Source organism: Panthera pardus, unplaced genomic scaffold (assembly GCF_024362965.1).
Source record: "Panthera pardus isolate Hobbes unplaced genomic scaffold, ASM2436296v1 HiC_scaffold_13, whole genome shotgun sequence".
Classification (NCBI taxonomy): Eukaryota; Metazoa; Chordata; class Mammalia; order Carnivora; family Felidae; genus Panthera; species Panthera pardus.
In genome coordinates, this window is record NW_026526688.1 from 202,890,177 (window position 1) to 202,909,127 (window position 18,951).

The 18,951-nt window shown below is 42.2% G+C and overlaps 1 protein-coding gene and 1 pseudogene across 10 annotated transcripts in view; one reads left to right on the top strand and one right to left on the bottom strand.

Moving 5' to 3' along the window:
- ADD1 (adducin 1) overlaps positions 1 to 18,951 on the bottom strand; it is an 87,548-nt gene that overhangs the window by 54,652 nt on the left and 13,945 nt on the right. The gene's annotated exons all lie outside the window — the stretch shown is intronic.
- On the top strand, positions 12,834 to 13,378 carry LOC109269754 (peptidyl-prolyl cis-trans isomerase A-like; annotated as a pseudogene).

Genomic DNA, 18,951 nt, shown 5'->3' on the forward strand with positions numbered 1-18,951 from the left:
AGAGTCAGACACTTAACCGACTGAGCCGCCCGGGCACCCCTAACTATAGTTTTTTAATCAACCCTATGGTGTACTATTACAGAGTCGAGTTGCTTGTTTAAGGATGCACAGCCATAAATGGAAAAGCAAGAATTTGGAAATAAGACTACAGTTTGGAGCCTGTCCACATGTGCTGACGACAGGACCCTCCAGTCCAGGGGTTAGTGCGAGGCAGTGGACAAGCCCCTGCGTCAGACCCCAGTGGTCAGTCCCACTACTTCCACTGCAGAACTTCAACAAGGACCAAGTCTTCATCCATAAAGTAGAAATATCTCCCTAACGTAATGAATCAAATGAGACAATGCAGCCTAGAGCACCTTGGGGGAAAAAATGAGAAAATGCTACAGAGAAATAATTATCATTTCTAGGACTCTCAAACTCCACACCTAATTGCTCTCAATCCAGCTGAGGAGAATACAACTAGGAAATGCAAGGGACGTAGGAGAGAGCCCAGCGCAGGAACTTTATGGCAGCGTGCCAAAAGTCCCTGCAGAGCACCAAGCTCCCACCCAGCTCTGTCCACTTAACAACCCATTTGCAGGTGGAAAACGGACTCTGAGTTTCAAGTTCCTGAGGCCTCAAGATGAATAAAGGGCCAAGTCAGGCCACGGACCCAAGACCACTCGCTCCAAACGCCAAGCTCATCCCTCAACTGCTGTACAAGAAGTCGAAAGTGGAACACTGGCCAAGAGCAGGAAAGCAGGGCACTCTCTCCCCACCATTTAGCACAGAACAGACCTGAAGATCGGTTAAGTGCATGGACGGTGAAGAAATACAAAGTCATCCTCCATTGCTGATTTCACAAAATTTCCTTTCGTCCAGAAAAATTATAAAGTGACATCCAGCACTTTCAGATGGCACATGAGCTCATATTGATCAGTTTACTCTCAAACAAGGGCTTTTCTTTTTTTTTTTTTTAAGATTCTATTTTTTGAGTAATCTCTATCCCCAACATGGGGCTCAAACTCAGAACCCCAAGATCAAGAGTTGTAAGTTCCACCCACTGAGCCAGCTAGGTGCCCCAAACAAATGTTTTTCAAGAAAAAATTCCACATGGCATGCCTGGGTGGCTCAGTGGGTTGAGCTTCCGACTTTGGCTCAGGTCATGATCTCACAGTTCGTGGGTTCAAGCCCCGCATCAGGCTCTGTGCTGACAGCTCAGAGTCTGGAGCCTGCTTCGGATTCTGTGTCTCCCTCCCTGTTCCTCCCCTGCTCATACTCTGTCTCTCAAAAATAAACAAATGTTTAAAATTTTTTAATTAAAAAAAAAAGAAAGAAAGAAAAGAAAAAAAGTTCCACAAAGGAAACTGCAATTCAGATTTCAAGAGAGGAATCTGGGAGAAAAAACTTTACATATGGTACCTCACAATTCAACAAATAACCCCCACTCCACGGGACAGTCTCCATTGCCATTACTCTACTGATCCACACATTCTAAGCCACATGCCCTGAACCACCATATATAATCAAGGGCATAACTCAACTTCATCCTCCGATAGTGCCAACGACTTTCTCTATTTTTGCTCCTTCACGATCCCATTACTGTCCTTCAATTACTATTTTTAGTTTTCACTATATTTTTACTGAAGCAATGGACTCTTCCAAAATTTACTGTTTTACTGAAACAAGACTCTTCCTGGATTTCATTCTATGAGAGTGGCTTACAAAGTAAGGGTCTGAGCTGGATTTCTGTTTCTTTTTCTGGGGGGAGGGAGAAGGTGAGGAAGTCTGGCAGGGTCATACAGAAGATTAAAAATACTGACCACAAAAACAAAGTGTTTTCAGAATGTAATGGTCAGTCACTAAATGTTCCTATTTGTGAAGTAACTGGTTCCTGTGGAAGACAAATGCTAACCAGAAGCTTTGAAGATAGTCAACCAGGGCAAAAAGACAGAGGGCACGTTGCCAAGTGCACGAAGAAATGCATATTCCACACACGCGAAGGTCGAGCTGCAGGCTCCTTTATTAACTCTGGGACTTCTGAAAACAGGGCCAGGTTTTTCTCTTTGGAGCTGGTCAGGAAGCACTTAAAATCACAAGCATAAGCCTAAGTAAAATTCTGCCAAAAGTATATTCTCTGAAAAGTAACTATGCCTGCTGACGGAGAACGAAAACCCTTTTATGCTATACTTATGAGCACACAAGTTTTTCGATGGTCTAGTTCTCACAAAAATAAGGATATACTGTCAGGTGCAAAAAGCAAAATACAAACAATGATATATGTGTGGTGGCTTTTCATGAGGGAGAGGAGGGGTAAGAAAAATACCTATACTTGCTTGTATTTGCATAAAGAAATGAAAGAAGAATATACAAGAAACTTAAAATGGTGGTTTTCTTGTGAGAAGTGAGAAGGATCTGGATAGATGGAGGACAGAGATGGCCAGGAGAGTCTTTACTGTTCATGTATGTGTATATATATATATATATATATATATATATATATACACACACACACATATATATATATGTGTGTGTGTGTATATATGTGTGTATATATATATATATATATTTTTTTTTTTTTTTTTTTTTTTAAAGTGTAATTTATAGGGGCATCTGGATGGCTCAGTCAGTTAAGCGTCTGACTTCGGCTCAGGTCATGATCTCATGGTTTGTGGGTTCGAGCCCCACATCAGGCTCTGTGCTGACAGCTCGGGGCCTGGAACCTGCTTCGGATTCTGTGTCTCCCTCTCTGCCCGCCCTCCCCCACCTTGCACTCTATATCTTGCTTTCAAAAATAAACATTTAATTTTTTTAATAAAGTATAATTTATAAAAAAAAGAAAAATTTTAAGACATAACACCATGAAGAACATAAATAATAAGCATCACTGAAGGTATAAAATGAACAGAATACACAGTACATTGTATTTCCAGCAGCATGATGATACCAAACATTTGTTTACAGCTTATAGTTTAATATATATTGTTAGATGTTTTAGTAGGGTGGCCCTTTCCTGATTTTACAGGTGATAAAATGTAGGTTCTAAGAGACTGTCTCATCCTAAGTAGAGACTGCAAGAGTTGATAATGTAGAAGGTTAAACGAGCCCCTCCCAGTCTCTCCTCCAAAATGATTCTGTTCATATCAGAATCATTTATAACCCAATATTTCTTTACATCAGTAGTGGCTGATTAAAACGGGAGTATTTATTTAAATCCATATTGGCTCTAGTTTGCAGCCATGACTTCCATCTTGCCAAAAGCACTGGAGTTCCTGCCCTACAAGTACCAAAGGTCACTTCCTTCTCTAAGGAAGCAAATAAAATGCTCTTCGGTGTTAGAGAATGACAGACAAGGCTTAGCGCTAAAGAACAGGCCACTAATCGCACTGGCCTTGAAGTCTGTAGCTATTAGGGGATATGGTCCAGCTTGCTAATGGAGAGAGACAGACCAGGCTTTATGAATTTTCGTGGCCTATCAGCATCTCGCCCTGCTGTCTAGGGCACAGGAGGTCATCCTTAAGTGTGTTAACCTGAGGAGTTAGTAGGCAGCACAGCAGACATGAGGACCTTACAGCCTTTCGGACTCAATGTTGTAAAGGTCTCCGCAGTAGACCCCTTAACTCTGACCCCTTTGTTTTGTAAAATTTTTTTTTGTTTATTCATTTTTGAGAGACAGAGGGAAACCGAGCATGAATGGGGGGAGGGGCAGAGAGACAGAGGGAGACACAGAATCCGAAGCAGGCTCCAGGCTCCGAGCTGTCAGCACAGAGCCCGACGCGGGGCTCAAACCCACAAACCATGAGATCATGACCTGACCTCAGTCAACCAACTGAGCCACCCAGGTGCCCCTGACCCCTTCATTTTAAAAGCAGGAAACCTGAGGATCAGAAAAGTAGAAGACTTGGCACACAGGGAATCACTGGCAGAGAGCAGCAGCCTAGGGTATGTCTAGAGTCAATCAAGGCCAAGTGAGAGTTACGAACTGTGTAATCCTGGACAAGCTGCTGTAACTTCTCTCTGGGACTCAGTCTCCTCATCTATAAACTGGATGTGGTGATGGAAACCTTGAGGGATATTGTAAGAATCCGAAATGCTGTCTGCAGAGCATTTAGCAGTGTTTGGCAGACAGGGCACGCACATTAACAAGCAGCTATGATTACTGGACTCACCTAGGACACACATGTACACACATAATTTATTTCTCATTATCACTATCACTATGTTAACATCCAAAAAGCTCTGAAGTCTTTAAAAATTCTGGATGATATCTGAAAGGGGAAATTATGAAAAGCCTTAATAACCATAAACCAAAAAGAGGTCAAAACCAAATTCAGACAAAGGAAAATTATGCCTCAAACTGCATACCTTCATCAGTTTTTACTTTTCAAAATGGTGCCATTTCAATGGACAAGACATTACTGCAGTGGAGGAGACAATCCCAACTTGAAAAGGCTCTGCACTCAGCCCGCAGACAGAAGTGACAGACCCTGGCAGAGGGGCCAGGCAGTTGGCACGATGAGTGAGTAAGTGGCATGGTGCATTCGAAGGGGAGAAGTGCCTACGGGAGGGGGCCAAGAGGACAAGGAGGTGGGGAGCAGGTCCAACATTAAGGAGGAGGGCGGAAGAGGACTCTGGAGAAGGTGACATCACCCTCACCATAATGGTGAAGGCATCCAGACACTCCAGGCACAGGGACAGCCAGAGCCAAGGCCAGGAATGAGGACCGGCATTTGCCTGGAGATAAAACAAAGTCTGTTTCTCATCATTTTCTTCAAGCATTAAAATATTTCATTTACATTCAGGCAAATAAGCAAAGATACGAAAAGGTCCACTCAACCCTAACTTGTCCCAAACAGGACTCTTAATCTTCCCCTAGTCTTGTCTCCCTGCTTCTACCCTCAAACTCCTGTAACTTGTTCTTCATAAAAATATAATCAAACCATGTCCTGCCCCTGCTTAATACCCACCAATGGCTTCCCACAGTCCCTGGAATAAAATCTGAAATCCTGACCAGAGCCGGCAGGGACCCTCCAAGGCTGGCCCCTAGCCATCTCTCTGCCGTGATGTCCCAGATACGTCAGCCTCTCTTCTGTCCACAAACACACCCAACCCCTTCCTGCCTGACAGCTTTACACTTACCTTCTCTCTGCCCACAACAAACTTATTCCAGCTTCGCCGAGTGTCTTACTCCTTATTTTAGGAGCAAGTTTTGGGTCAAATTTCACCTATAAATTTTGAGATTAGTTTCCCTGCCCACCCTAGAGTAGCCCCTACTCCCACCTCTCTCAAATCGCCCTGGGTTTTCTTTGCCTTCAATGCACTCGTCACCACTTTCAGGGCACAGACTCTGGAGCCAGACTGCTTGAGTTCAAATTCCAGCTCAGCCACTTACCGACTCTGTATGCTTGGGAAAATTTCTTAACTTCTTCGGCCTCATTTCCCACATGTGAAATAATAAGGCTTAACAACAGTACCACCTCAATGCATGTAAAATGCTTGGAAACAAGTATCTGACACATAGGAAGCATTCAAATGTTCGTTATTAGTATCACTGTCAGAAATGAGTATTCCTATCTCGCTATTAGAATATAAACCCAATAGGGCAAGAGGCTCATCTGTACCATTTACTCCTGTATTACAGACTCACACTTTATACACATAAATATAGGGGGAGAGACAGACAGACATGTCCAATCTAACATTCTGGACTGGTAATGCTAATATAAGCATTTGGATGCTAGAGCATTTGACTGTAAGAAAAGCCATCACCTTGCTTCATTTAATCACAACTGACATATGACTCAAGAGATTCTGGGGACGCAAGCAGCTAACTAAACAGGCTCCAAATCTCCACCTGCCACTCACAAGGACAGCAAGTGGACAATCTGTATATCAAATTGGGTTTTGTGTTTTGAGGTGCCTGGGTTTTACATTTCCAAGAATTACGTCAATTCCCAAAGTCGGTATACAAAGCAAGGCCAGGAGCTCTATGTGTCTCTAGCTGACTAGATTTGAAGATTCAAGCAAGTGTAACTCCCAGAGGCCGGAAAATAAGAAAGAATTCCAGACCTCACAACTAAGTGTGCATGGTAATACAGTGAGGCTCATAAACACTGCATAAGATCCAGCCGAGCAAGATAGGAGGCACAGGTTGGCCAGACACGTGTAAGTATAGAAAATTCTATACAGATGTGATGAGGAAGAAAAAACCCACTCTGCAACCTAGTTAAACACATTAGGAAGGACCGTCTAACAACACTAGCATGAGAATGTTTCCCCCAAAAAGTACATTAATCGGTATCAGGGGGAAGAGTTTAATAGTTACAGAGGAGTAGGATGGAGAAGTATTTAGTCATAAAAATGATCTTAAGAGCAGTATGTAAGACACGGGCAACACTTCAAGTTATTCAAACGGCGTGCACAAAATATCACTGCAGCTGTGACAAGTACACAACAGTGACAGAGGCCAACATGGCTAGACAGAGGCTCTGTCATCCGCTCCTTCACTCCACAACCCCTAGTATCTGTTGGCTGAAATAAGAACAGGCTGTTTGCTCGGCTAGCTCTGTGTGATCCCACAGCTCTGTTCTCCACCTGGAATCTGCCTGGAATCAATATTCTAAGGGAGGCAGTACATGATAAGAAAGACTGTGAGTGGACAACCCTCCGGTCCCACAACTGTGGAGAGGACAGTGATGCTTAATGGGAAGAAGGGAGGACTGTCGCCAGGGTTCAAACTCCAGCCCAGATACTACTAAGAGGGTATCCTGGGCAAGCTCACTATTTGTACCTCAGTTTTTTTATGGTTAGAAGGGGGTCAATAATAATATCCACCTCGCACAATTGTTGAGTGAACAGGACATGCTCAACACGATGTCTGTTTGATGCAGTCCCGTGCACCTGCCAGTGTAATCATGACAGCTGGTGCCTGAAAACACCGACCCTCGGTCACAGACGGCATCATTGTTCATATCTCACCCACCAAGCCAGATCCAGACTTTCAGAGGAATGAATACCAGAGGAACTCCCTAAAGTTACTGAGTAGACAGATGCGGCTATTAAACAGAAAGATCTAGTTAACTGAATATTTTGATCAGTAAAATTGCCGGTTTTCAAAACCCTCAAATATAATAAAACATACTTAATACTAATAAATACTGAACAAATCAACCTTTGGTAGTTAACATTCTCTAGAATCATTTATGTACGTAAATGAATGTCAACAGCTCTCAAATATAAACCCCTTATTTTAAAAAGTACTAAATATGTTGGGATTGAAGGAAACCCTGTAATCTTTGCATACCCCTTTGGGTTAAAAATGAAAACAAAATGGCTAAAAACAAGAACTATTTAACATCTGTATATGCATAGGTGCTTTTATTTATTATTTTTTTTAACGTTTATTTATTTTTGAGACAGAGAGAGACAGAGCATGAACGGGGGAGGGGCAGAGAGAGAGGGAGACACAGAATCGGAAGCAGGCTACAGGCTCTGAGCCATCAGCCCAGAGCCCAACGCGGGGCTCGAACTCACGGACCGCGAGATCGTGACCTGAGCTGAAGTCGGATGCTTAACCGACTGAGCCACCCAGGCACCCCTGCATAGGTGCTTTTAAAACCTTAAAATCATGGGCACCTGGCTGGCTCAGTTGGTAGAGCACATCCGTGACTCTTGATCTCAGGGTTGTGAGTTCAAGCCCCACGATGGGTGTGGAGCCTACTTTAATGAATGAATGAATGAAACCTTAAAATCATGTGGCTATTGATTAAAATTTTAGAAATAAAACCTTTTTAATTCAGGGAAAAAACAACTTGGAGGACAGTCGAAAAGAGTCACATTCTGGAAACCACTTACTGTTGATTTTACCCAGACATGTTAAGTGGCCACTGGAACTGTAGAAGAAATGCAAAATACAGGGTGAACATTAATAGTATATCCCCATAGGAGATCCTGTTTAAGCCCAGCAGAAGCCAACTGCTCTTTTCAAAGGAGAAAAAAAAAAGTTTATCCCTTTCATTCATCCCATTTCATTTAATACCTGAATAATACTAGCACTTTTAACCTAAACAACCCAGCTTTGAAATGAGCAAATAATTCATTCTTTCCCAAGTATTTTATACTGTGTCTAGGAAAATCTTGAGCCTTGGTTTCACAGCCTGTTCTTCTTGTGGTTATATAAAATAGAAACAACCCACCAAAGTGTTCAGATCCAAGCTTCAAATGAATAGCAATGTTCTGTTTACTTAGGGGAGGCAATTCTATTCAGGTCCCAAAAGCATGGCATACTATACTTCAAAATTATTTCCACACAACAGTTCAGAACCCTTCTGAAAAACTACAGCCTATTTTAACAAGCCAGTAAAAATGCAAGGCACTCTTGGGGCACCTGGATGGCTCAGTCGGTTAAGTGTCCGACTTCAGCTCAGGTCATGATCTCTCAGTTCATGAGTTTGAGCCCCTCATCAGGCTCTGAGCTGTTGGCACAAGCAGCTGTTTGTACCAACAGCTCAGAACCTGGAGCCTGCTTCGGATGCTGTCTCCCTCTTTCTCTGCTCCTCCCCTACTCACGCTCTCTCACAAACAAATAAACATTAAAATTTTTTTTAAATGCAAAGTACTCTCAAAATAATTGTAACATGGCAAATAAAATAAACATCCCAGAGGGGCGCCTGGGTGGTTCAGTTGGTTAAATGTCCGGCTTCGGTTCAGGTCATGATCTCGCAGTTCACCTCGGAGCTCTGTGCTGACAGCTAGGAGCCTGGAGCCTGCTTTGGAATCTGTGACTCCCTCTTTCTCTGTCCCTCTCTCGTTCACACTATGTCTCTGTCTCTCAAAAAAAGTAAATAAATGTTTAAAAAAAAAGTTTTATTTTTAATTTTTTTATATGAAATTTATTGTCAAATTGGTTTCCATACAACACCCAGTGCTCATCCCAAAAGATGCCCTCTTCAATACCCATCACCTACCCTCCCCTCCCTCCCACCCCCCATCAACCCTCAGTTTGTTCTCCGTTTTTAAGAGACTCTTATGCTTTGTCTCTCTCCCACTCTAACCTCTTTAAAAAAAAGTTTTTTTAAATAAACATCCCAGAAAATGTGACCCCTTCAAAAACTGCTAGTTGCAGGGCCTTGCCTAGGGTGGGAGCTCAAATGCAGTTGCCAAATGAAAAAGCAGAAAACTGTGTTCTAAAACAACTGCTTGAAGGGTAAACCTGACAATGGGAAGTGTACAGTAAAAGAAACCCCCAAATGGGTTAGGATTAAATATAAAGTTTTACTTCCAGGGGCGCCTGGGTGGCTCAGTCGGTTAAGCGTCCGACTTCAGCTCAGGTCATGATCTCACAGTTTGTGGGTTCAAGCCCCGCGCCGGGCTCTGTGCTCACAGCTGGGAGCCTGGAGCCTGCTTCAGGTTCCGTGTCTCATTCTCTCTCTGCCCCTCCCCCACTTGTGCTCTGTCTCTCTCGTCTCTCAAAAATAAATAAAAATGTAAAAAAAAAATTTTTTTTTTTTTAAGTTTTACTTCCTTTTTGACTCACAGACTCTGAAAAGGAAACAGAGGGATCACTGAGATTTCCCCGCTCCGGCAGATCGGAAGTGGCTGCTTTGTCATTCCTCTGACCTCTACTTGAGGATGAATGTCTTCCCTGTGTTTGTTTACGTCTCCAATTTCCCACAGGGTCTATTAATTTCTTTGTCCACCTACCTCTCAACTCCTGGTGTAGTTACTCCTACAAATTAAAAAAAAAAAAAAATAGTATACCTACTGACTTTTTGTCATATTTGATTCCCCAGACTATTACTTTCTATAATTTTATTTTTCAATGAATATTTTAATATTTTGTATACTGAGGTCTGCAAACTTCTCCCTCTGAACTCTTCTCTTTAAGAGACACTCCTCATTCCTTCACAGACGCAAGTCCCACAAATGTTCCGAGACAGTTTTCAGGAATCATCTCTGATAAACATGCTATCGTGCTTTCCCCACAGTCTCTATAATTAGAAACATGTGACCTTAATCCATCTGGACTTTATTTTCATGAATGATGTTTTCCAGTTATCTCATGGCCGATAATCGCCTCTCCACAGAGACACATGAGCGTGGTTCCCTCCCGACAGGGCCAGGGACACACAGGCGAGCTCTGGGGCAACAGCACGCCACCGCTTGCTCCCATCTACACCACCTGACCTGCACCTCGGTGGCCTCATCTCTAAGGAAATACCCTCAAGTCACATGTCCCAAGGTTGCTGGGGCAATTCGAAACAATAAATGTAAAATGTCTAGCACAATGTCTGACACAGTGGATACCCGATAAATAGGAACTATTTTAATTATCTAGTTTCTAATGGGAATACAAAAGTAATATGCCAAAAAATTCACTTCAGAACTTCAAGAACATTAGGTTTAACCAACTAAACGTTAAAACACATTATTTTAATTAAAACTTAATTCTCTTATAAACTCATCTTCTTTTATCTTTTTATATTTTAACTAAAAAACTACCGTATTCTATCTGTATCAACACACAGTAGCACTAATTAATTGAGATTTCTCACTTTAACTCCATCCCTCAACCAACATTCTGGTGTGGCTTACTGAAACTGATGGGTGTGGTTCTGAAAACAAGGCTGGGCGAGGCACTAAAGATAAGCCAACTAACCATCTGTTTCACTAAACAAATTTAAGTGAACTTCGATGTACTCCATGCTGTTTGTATTTCCAAAATCCATCTGATAAAACTGGTACAGAAAGAACCTGGCTTGGGTCGTCAACAAAATTCCATTTGCCTCTCAATGCTAACTGATTTATAAACCCCACTGAATTCACATTAGAGTGCAGAGCCCAGGACCAGACCACCTGGATACTGATCTCAGTCCACCACGTACTAGCTCTGGTCATCCCTGGGCACGTTTCTTCACCTCTCTATATAAGCTGTAGTTTTTTCGTCTGTAGAATGAGAACGACAGCATTATCTACCTCCCTGGTTTAAGATTAAATGAGTGAACTCAGCACTGCTGAGAGTTCCCTGACAGCGGGCGTCACTGCTCTGTACTGTCAATCTTTAACACAAAAGCGAGACTGCAAGCTTACTGAAGGCAGGAGCTACTATACCACTTTACCTTCTGACATTCCCAACACAGTGCTCGGAGCACAGACCTTAAACAATGCTTATTAATAAAAGGGGAAAAAAGGGCAGTGAGACAAAACCTTAGAAGAGTAAATCTTTAGCACCAGAAGGAAATTTAAAAGTCATCCAGTCACTTTACAGATGATAAAACTGAGCAAAGTCGTGACTTTACTACCAAAGTCTCACATGCTGGCCAAGCTAGCGCCAGCTCCTCCCACGCCAAGAACGCCAACACATCTCACGACACCAACCCTCAAAAGTGTGCATTTTACAATCACCTCATACTGAATACGCTTTCCTAAGTTTTAAACCACTATTCCACATTCACAACCACTATTTCCATTACTAGTAATTACCACCTGGAGATCAAGTAAGGCCATTATCTGACAGGCCCTACCACTCAATAAGGTTTTCCATAAAATCAAATGCAATTCACACGTAAGAAATATATGAAACCTCCAAGGGCTAAACAAACAAACAAACAAAAAAGGCCCCAAACCATGAGAATGAAACTAGTAACTCCAAATGGGAATCACTCACAAGAGGCAGCATTACCAAAGGTCAAATACCAAAAATGAGCATTGTTGAAGGCAAACAAAAGAAGGAGCTAACGAGCTAATGAACTCTGAAGAGAGTGGAATGGTCTCAGGAGGGCAGTGACCCTGGCTCATGACAGAAGTAAATGCAGTCCTCGCAGGAAAAACATCCTCAACGTTGATCCCCAGGTTTTCCCCAGGTTAAAGTCAACCAAATATAAGGTCTTAGTCAAAACTTCAACAAACCCAAAAACAATCTCCATGAGTGACCATCATCAGAAACAATAAACCATACGTTTAGGCCCTCAAAGACTTCAGATACTAATACAGAACACAGAACAACTATGTACAAAATGTTCAAAAAATAACCACAAATAGGACAAGCCTCAGAGACTATCAAAAATGAGCAGCTGAAAAAGAAACCAAACAGAATTTCCAGAAATAGAATATCGAAAAAAATTCTTTACAAATCAACTAATGAATTAATAGCAGCTTTGACACAGATAAAGAGGAATTAGTAAATTAAAAGACAGACTTGAGGGGCGCCTGGGGGGCTCAGTCAGTTAAGCCTCCAACTTCAGCTCAGGTCATGATCTCACACGGGTATCGAGCCCCATCTCAGGCTCTGTGCTGACAGCTCAGAACCTGGAGCCTGCTTCAGATTCTGTGTCTCCCTCTCTCTCTGCCCCTCCCCCACTTGTGCTCGTGCACTCACTCTCTCTCTCTCTCTCTCTCTCTCTCTCTCAAAAATAAATGAACAGGGGCGCCTGGGTGGTGCAGTCGGTTAAGCGTCCGACTTCAGCCAGGTCACGATCTCGCGGTCCGTGAGTTCGAGCCCCGCGTCAGGCTCTGGGCTGATGGCTCGGAGCCTGGAGCCTGCTTCCGATTCTGTGTCTCCCTCTCTCTCTGACCCTCCCCCGTTCATGCTCTGTCTCTCTCTGTCCCAAAAATAAATAAAAAAAAAAAAACGTTGAAAAAAAAAATAAATGAACAAAAAAAAAAAAAAAAAAAAGAAAGGACAGAATTGAAAAAATTCCCAGAGACCAGCACGGGGAGACAAGTTGATACAAACTATGTCAGAAGAGACAGAATAAGAAAGTCCACTACACATCTGCTGGAATTACAGGCAGAGATAATAATAGTGAAGAGTCTGCAGATGCTGCCACCCCAGAGCCTGCCCGTGTGGCCCAGCCATGATCAATCCCACTGTGTTCTTGGACATCACTGTGGATGATGAGCCCTTGGGCCACATTTCCTTCAAGATGTTTGCAGACAAAGTTTTAAAGACAATAGAGAACTTTTGTGCTTTGAGCACTGGGGATAAAGAATTTGGTTATAAAGGTTCCTGCTTTCACAGGATTATTCTGGGATTTTTATGCCAGGGTGGTGACTTCGCACAACATAACGGCACTGGTGGCCAGTCCATCTAGGGGGAGAAATGTGATGATGAGAATTTCATCCTGAAGCACACAGGTCCTGGCATCTCGTCCATGGCACATGCTGGACCCAACACGAATGGCTCCCAGTTTTCATCTGCACTGCCAAGACTGAGTGGTTGCATGGCAAGCATATGGTCTCCAGAGAAGTGAAAGACGGCATGAATGTTGTAGAAGCCATGGAGTACTTTGGGTCCAGAAATGGCGAGACCAGCAAGAACACCACTGCTGACTGGACACATCTAATAAATCTGACTTGCGTTTTACCTTTTAACTTAACTACCACACCATTCCTCTTGTAGCTCAGAAGGGCACCTCCGCACCCCCACCTGCTTGAAATACCCTATAATCTCTGCACTTCTGCTGCGGTTCTACGGGTCCCTTATTATCCTTAACCCACCTCCAAGTCTAGCTGGATTAGATTTAAGTTTGTGATTATGAAATAAAAAGTAAACATTAAGAACAAAAAGAATAGTGAGGCATCGATATAATATCCAAGGACAGAATGGGTAACAATTTTACCTAACTGAAAGACACAAATCCCCAAATACCAAGCAAAATAAAGAAAAATACATACCTTATACATACAGTAATGAATCTATAGAATAGCAAAGGCAAAAAAAAAAAAAAAAAAAGATCATCTACAAAAGAATAACAATTAGACACTGGCAAGCTTGTAACAGAAACAACAAAAGTGGAGGAATAGAGTATCTTCAAAATGCTAAAAGGAAATAACAGGCAATCTGGATTTGTATAACAAGCAAAACTATCCCTTAAGAATGTGCGTGAAAATAGTCACTTCAGATAAACAAAAACAACAGTACCATCTACAGACCTGCAGAAAAGGAACTTCTAAAAAAGAAAAAATGATCTCAAGGGAAAACAAATCAGAAATGCCATGGGCGGGGCAGGGGGGGTGCGGCGCCTGGGTGGCTCAGTCAGTTAAGCGTCTGGATTCAGCTCAGGTCATGATTTCACGGTTCATGAGTTCGAGCCCCACATCAGGCTCTATGCTGACTGCTCAGAGCCTGGAGCCTGCTTCAGATTCTGTGTCTTCCTCTCTCTTTGCCTCTTCCCCATTCATGCTCTCTCGCTCTCTCTCTCTGTCTCAAAAATAACAAGGGGTCTGACTCTTGATTTCGGCTCAGGTCACGATCTCACGGTTTGTGGGATGGAGCCTGTGGTGCTCTGTGCTGACAGTGCAGCGCCTACTTAGGATTCTCCCTCTCTTTCTCAAAAATAAACAAACATTTAAAAATGAAAATAGAAAGTTAGAATCAAGGCTTGCCTGGTTAATTAAAAAAGAATACAAAATGTGAAATGATAAAAAAAAAATACAAATTTATCAGAATCACGAAAAACGTAACCGTACTAAATTATGCCAGTTAAGAGACAGAAATTACAATTAGTGTGGTAGGCTGAATAATGGTCACCAAAGACATTAGTTCTCATCCCAGGAGCCTGTAAATGTTATTTTACATGACAAAGACTGTGGAGATGTGATTAAAGATTTGGAATGATGAGATTATCCTGGATTACCAAAATGCAATTGCCAATAAAAAGAACTGCAGAAGGAAATGTGACTACAGATTTATAAGACAAGAGGGTGGTGGGACCAGAACCAGAGACACAGAAACTGGAGCAAAGCGGCCACAAGCCAACGAAAGCCGGCAGTCATAAGCTGGAAGAGGCAAGGAGCAAATTCTCCTCTAAGAAACTCCAGAGAAGTTACAGCCTTGCCATCACCTTGACGTCAGTTCCATGGTACTGATTTTGGACTTCTGGCCTCCAGAACTACAAAACAATAATCTCTGTTGTTTAAAGGTACCAAGTTTTAGGTAATTCGTTATGGTATCCACCAAAGGAAAAATAAAGCAAAAACAAATATATCAATAAAGCATAAGCACAGAACATAAAAGTTTGCAAGTAAATGGATGAAAATAGGTATTCTAGGCAAACACCAACCAAAAGAAAGCTGAAGTTTCTGTGTTAATATGAAACCAAAAAAAGACCATGGAAAATAAAAGCATTTACTTGGGACAGAAAAAGCCACTCCATAATGATAAAAAGTTCATTTCAAGAGAAAGATTAAAAATAATAATAAAATAGTCTCAAGGGGCACCTGGGTGGCTCAGTCGGTTAAGCGCCCGACTTCAGCTCAGGTCATGATCTCACAGTTTGTGAGTTCAAACCCCGCGTCAGGCTCTGTGCTGACAGCTCAGAACCTGGAGCCTGCTTCAGATTCTGTGTCTCCCTCTCTCTGCCCCTCCCCTGCTCATGCTCTGTCTCTCTCTGTCTCAAAATAAATAAAAAGCATTAAAAATTAAAAAAAAAAAAAAAAGACATATGAAGCAAAATTTGCTGGAACTCAGAGAGAAACTGACCAATCTACCATCATAATGGGGAACTAAAACATTGCTCAATTATTAATAGGCAAAGAAGTCTTTGCCTTCTGGCTGGCTCAGCCACCTGGCTGGCTCAGTTGGAAGTGTGTTGATCTCGGGATAGTGAGTTCAAACCCCACATTGAGTATAGAGATTACTTACACACATACATACAAGAATATATGTTCTTCTCTAGAATACAAAAAACATTCATAAATATTAACCTCACCTCTGGATAGAAATTTTTTAAATCTCAAATTCCGGGGTGCATGGGTGGCTCAGTCAGTTGAGTTTCTGATTTTGGCTCAGGTCATGATCTCGAGGTTCATGGGTTCATGCCCCACATCAGGCTCTATGCTGACAGCTCAGAGCCTGGTGCCCGCTTAAGATTCTGTGTCTCCTGGGGCATCTGGGTGGTTCAGTTGGTTAAGTGTCCGACTTTGGCTCAGGTCACAATCTGGTAGTCTGTGAGTTCAAGCCCCAAGTTGGCCTCTGTGCTGACAGTTCAGAGCCTGGAGCCTGCTGTGTCTGCGTCTCTCTCTGCCCCCTCCCCACTCACACTCTGTCTCTCTCTCAAAAATAAACATTAACAAAAAAATTTTTTTAAAGATTCTGTCTCCCTCGCTCTCTGCCCCTCCCCCACTCACGCTTGCGCGCTCTCTCTCTCTCTCTCTCTCTCTCTCAAAAATAAATTAAAGGGGCGCCTGAGTGGCACAGTCGGTTAAGCGTCCGACTTCAGCCAGGTCACAATCTCGCGGTCCGTGAGTTCGAGCCCCGCGTCAGGCTCTGGGCTGATGGCTCAGAGCCTGGAGTCTGTTTCCGATTCTGTGTCTCCCTCTCTCTCTGCCCCTCCCCCGTTCATGCTCTGTCTCTCTCTGTCCCAAAAATAAAAATAAAAAAAATTAAAAAAATTAAAAAAAAATTTAAAATACAAACCATTTCTCTGGTCACAATGCAATTAAAACATATCAATAATAGAAATTTAAAAATTTTTACATGTGTATTAAATATATATGTATACGTATGTGTGTATACGTATGTATACATACGTATGTATACATAAACATATATATTTCAAAATTTAAAAGCACACTTATAAACAACTAATGGGCCAAAGCAAAAATCATAATGAAATTTTAAACACACATAATGAAAAGATAATACTTGAAAACTACTGGCTTCCCTAAAGAGCTACTTTTAGAGAAAGGTAGACTTAAACACTTTAAGTGACCAACTTCTAAGAACTTAGAAAAAGAATAAACTTCACACATTCAGCAATCCATAACCCTCCCTATGCTTTATTTATTTATTTTTTCTAATCCTTAAAACAACTCTGAAACTTAGATTATAGCTATAGCTAAAAATGTGCTGATTACCTGAGTTTAAAAGCACAAACCACATGTCCTTTCACGGGGGAAAAAAAAAATGTATGTACATCACATCTCAAAACGCAATTCATGTATCCACTCTGGCAAACGACACGCAGCCTTGATTTTTACTGGGAATGAAGATGATGTCATGGCTTTTTTCCCAGCACAGTGAAATCTGGGGTCAATGGCCTCAAAAGCTGAAATAATGTACAAATAACAAAAAAAAAAGTACTGGCAATCTCCCATAGTTGTAGTCATGAAAATCTGCACTATTTTCATGAGGATTCTACTTCACCCTAATGCATTATGAAGCAACAAAAATGGAAATTATCCACCAAGAAAAATTAAAATATACTTTAAAACAGAACTGTTAGATTTTTAAGAACTGTTAGCTTTATTTTTATAAGATACAAATGATAAAAGTGACTGTGGGTGAGCAGCATGAAACATCTCAATGATTCCAACAGCCCTAACAGGCATCCATCTCGTGTCCCTCCCAAAGACGCGAGCAGGAGCACCTGTGCAGCCTCATGGGCTTATTCTCTGACCTGCAGAGCCATGAGCCCTACAAGTGGCACCTCTGTTCTTGTTATCTTCAATTCCTCAATGCTCAGTACAAATCCTGGTAGATGGAAGTCTTTTTAAAAAGTTCAGTAAGGGGCGCCTGGGGGGCTGAGTCGGTTGAGCGTCCAACTCCGGCTCAGGTCATGATCTCATGGTTCATAGGTTCAAGCCCTATGTAGGGCTCTGTGCTGACAGCTCGGAGCCTGGAGCCTGCTTCATATTCTGTGTCTCCCTCTCTCTGCCTCTCCCCCACTTGCGTGCTTCCTCTCTCTCTCAAAAATAAATAAACGTTTAAAAAAAACAAAACCTTCGGTGAATTAAAAAGTCTCCTAAACGCTATTATCATTTAGCAACTAGAGACAAAGAAAATTCATACTTTCATCGCTTGACTAAAAGTTAGAAAAGAAATGCTTCCTTTCCCTGAAGAAATTCCCTGGTTTCTAAAACAATCAGTCTAACACCCTAGGCAAAAACAGAGCACATTAAATATTCCAGATTCTCTAAGTCAAGGTCATTCCTGATATTCATGCTGTGAAAATACATTGTGCTTCAGTCCCTGGAGATGATGCTCCACACAAACTGAGATAGGGAGTATCTGGATCGTGGGGTTACTAGTTCCCCAAAGATGAGTGCATTAATGTCACATCCCTTCCTACTGAAGTAGACAGGCCTAAAGGGAGCTCATTTCAGGAGACTCGAGCACCATTTCTAATCCTCGCTGCCTGCCTGAAGCTCTGTGCAACAATAACTTGATTAATGGTATCACCTGGGAATGAGGTTGGCCTGTTAACTAAAATATTCTTAAGTCTTGGAAAGCATGTTTAACCACAACGTCCTTGCTAAGCTGCAAAAACGTACAGCTGTACGTGACACAAATATCTCTGCACAGAGCTTTGACTTACTAAAAAAAAAAACACACACACAATGGTAGCAGTTAATAAACAGGGCTCGCTATTGCTTTTCTGTGCCTTTCGCTATTAGCATCCACTTCTCCCTAGTCTATGAGGATTCTACTTCATCCTAATGCATTATAAAGCAATACAAATGGAAATTATCCACCAAGAAAAAATAAAATATACTTTAAAACAGATCTGTTAGAACTACTCTATACACTGGAAAAGAGGAAAGAAAGGAAAAGTGCACACGGACAGCACACCTGTGCACCATAAGCAGTCACAAGTTCTCCTTGTGGCCCCACGACGCTTTCTAGTTAGACGGGACCGTTAGTGTCACTACTCCTACAGAAAGGAAAAGGAGTTCAGACAACTTCACCGACTCGATCCAGGGCCACACACCCTGAGCAGCAGAGCTGGCACTGCATCCTGACACCATGTCCCCAATCCCCAGTGCTACACCAACCGTCGACCACGGACTCGCTGCGTGAGCCCGAGCTCCTAATGCAGCATTTGCAGCTTTACGGTTGGACTGAGATACCATAAACTTCACCCAATTAAAGTGTGCAGTTCAGCAGTTTCTCCTTTATCCACAGAGATTGCAACCTTCATCACAATCTAATTTTGTAACATGTTCCACACCCAAGAAGAACCCCCCCACACA